Here is a 3,229-nt window from a genome sequence, read left to right as displayed (position 1 = left end):
GCGCGCGCCGGGGCCCCGCCCCTCCCCTCCCAGTCCCATCCCGGCGCGCCCGCTGCGCGGGCCTCCTTGTCAATGGGAGTGCAGGGCCCGGTCGCCTGCGCGGGCGTCAGGTGGGCTCCCCGGCTCGTGTCCCGTGCTGCCTCTCTCTCCGGCTTCTTCTCCATCTTGGCTCCAGCGGTTCGCATTCTTGGTTGCTTTCCTGCTGCTGGGGCCGTAGCAGCTGAGGCCGAGTGACCTCAGCCAACGCGAGGAGACAGTGGGTCTGAGGAAAGCTGCAGTCCCGATAATTCGCCTCTGAGGCGTGGGGGCAGATTTCGGATTTTTTGTTGCTTCCTGCGTCCCACAAACATTTATTGAGCACCTAGTATGGCTGTGAGGAGAGGGGAACACAACAGGATAAGACAAAGCGTGGGTCTGTTCTCTAGGCGCCTCTGCATCCCTTTGCCACCGCGGTCCCCACTCCAAGATTCCCGGCCGTAGGTGTCAGCGCAGCAGACAGTTCCCACCCTGGGAAGCTTTTGAGGGGAGGGCCAGGTTTTCTTGCGAGTGAGCTTCAAGCAAATGCTTATTCCTTCAACACAGAATTGAAGCGCTTTTGCTCATTGTGGATGCTTGAGCTTGGTTGTGGTCTTTGCCCTGAATTCTCTTGTCCTGCCCATTTCCCAAACACAAATTCATAAAATGGATTTTGAGTAGATTTTCTTCCTTTCCTCATCTTGTAAAACATTCCCCCCCCCCGTCTGTTTTTTCAAGTAAAGACCGCGAGTCAGCTACTCAGCTTACTGAGGAAACACGTACACATTTGCCAAACATCGGGCATGCTCTGGGTGGTCTCTGAGATTTTGAAGAAACTAGTTCTTACTGCACAAAAAGGTTTTACAATCAGTTCCACCAGACAGCCCCAAAGGCTCTCCCAGAGAAAAGAGCCAATAGGAAAGGTTGCTTGGGGACAGGAGAGGCAGGCGGCCAGTGCAAAACGTTGTTGTTTTTTTTCTTCTAACAGTTGGGCATTTCTGTGACTCTGAAAGGAAACTTGTTTGTTTCATTTCAACATTAGAAAAAAACACCCCTGTTTTGGAAATGTTACCCAGCATAAAAATACATTTGCAATGGGGAAAAAAAGGGCAGTTCGGGCCCACCCAGAAGAAAACATTTTTTCCCCTGAATTTTTTAATTTGTCATTTCCCAGTATGGGTTTACCTCATTCTACAAATAGCTATGTCAAAAGTGGTATGTAATGTAATTTGAATATTTAAATTTGAACCACATTCTACATATGCTAGGACATTGACAAAGGACTCTTATAAAGAATTGCTTTATAAAGTAAATAACTTCTTCCCTACCCCCCCTTCCCCCCCTTCCTGCACTCCAGTCACCTTGTGTGTGTGTGTGTTGAGGAGGGGCGCTTAGGGGATAAACCTGGTTTGCTTAAAATCAGGGTGCCACTAAAAACCAGCCTTGCAGATACAAAACAGAGCCGAGGTACCCAACATTCTATAGAATTGGTTATTTTCTTGTAGGTTTGCTTGGATGATTATGCAGATCTATCAGATATAGGGAAAAAATTTGGCAACCTCACCAAGATTCTGCAATCCCTGCCAGACTGCATCTGAAAGACTGAAGAGGTAAGAATACAATGATTCCTTTGCAGGTGGTGGGTTATATTTTACATTTTAATGCTTTCATATCAAGTAATTTTTAATTTAAGATCTTAGGCTCTTGGGGGATTGTGGCTTATATGGTTGAATCAAACTATCCTTGATTTTAGGTATATTTTTTCCTTCTTGGTATCATACTTAGTATGGTGGAGGCAAAAACCTGTGTTTTGCGTTTTTCTTTATTCACTCACTACTTATTAAGCACCTACCTACCATGTACGAGGTAATGTTCTAGGCAACATGGATGTTGTTTTTCAGGTTGGTCTACCCTGCTTTCTTTTTCTGGGTCACTTTGCATCTTTATAGCTGGGCTTCATAAAAGACTAATAATAATCCGCTTCGTCTGTATAGTGGTTTACAGCTTATAGAGCACTTTTATAAAAAGGATCTCATGTAATCCTCTCAGATAAACCTCAGTTATGCACTGTGATGTGGGGAACATCATAACTGAGTGGAAAGAGCCTAGACCATGAATCCAGATCAACCTGTGTACCCATTTTACAGCTGAAAAAAACTGAACATCTGAGGGACTGAATAACTTATTCAAGGTCACGCGGTCATTAAGTAATAATCCAGGGCTCTTTTGACAGGTTTCTGGACTATTTGAGAAATAACATGTTATATAAATATGTAAAGCAGGCTTCCTAGACTCACAGAAAGCTCACGACTGTAGAACCCTATTGTATGTTGTCCTCCCCAAAGTAAGTGGGGATGAGAACATCCAAGTACTCTGTGAGTTATTAGTAATTAGATAACACCGTGATATTTGTCCACAATTAATTCCTGTGGGAATGGGGAAATTACAGTCCTAACATCATGAATGATCAAATCCATTTTGGTTTTATTTTATATGATCTTCAGAATTGTATTTCTCTGATTATTGCTGTTGGCCAGAGAATAATGGTCATTTACCCCACCCTCAATAAACTGTCCCCCTTGCCACACACAAACACGGTTCAAAATATTTTTAATTAAAAAATAGGTAATTAGAATGCTTTATATGCTCTCTAAAAGGAACAAAAGCAACCTTCATTAAGTTGCTTTTTTTACTACACGTGGCTTCTAATTCAGGAGACAGTAATAAAAGCAAGATCCCCCAGCTCTGACTTACAGAATGTGGGCTGTGATTAGATGAACTGAATTTCTCTATTTGTTGCCTTTTGTTATTACTTTAATTAAATATGCATGTACTGACAACCTTCTGTGTTTAATATATTGATTTAGACTAAAGGGAGGTTTAGATATGAGCTTAGATTCTTGAAATCCCTGGAATGTTTTCCCATTCACATCAGAATCAGCTGGGTGCTTGTTAAAAATTCAGTTACCCTTTTCCTCCCAAGTCAGGCTCTTCTGCAGTCTGCATTGGTAGCCACTCCCCAGGTGATTTTTCAGTACACAAAGTGTTAGGGCTTATACGGAGTCTGTATGTACCAATTAATTCTGCTAGGAGCTTACTTTCTTAAAGTCCAAATAGCCCTCATGTTTCTGAATTCAACTTTTATTTATGTTTACTAGTTTTTTTTGTATTTCTGTCAAAGGAAAGAAATTATGAAAATGACTATTCTTTATGA

The sequence above is a fragment of the Hipposideros armiger genome, unplaced genomic scaffold, assembly GCF_001890085.2.
Source record: "Hipposideros armiger isolate ML-2016 unplaced genomic scaffold, ASM189008v1 scaffold_479, whole genome shotgun sequence".
Taxonomy (NCBI): Eukaryota; Metazoa; Chordata; class Mammalia; order Chiroptera; family Hipposideridae; genus Hipposideros; species Hipposideros armiger.
Note: the sequence above shows the minus strand (reverse complement) of the source record.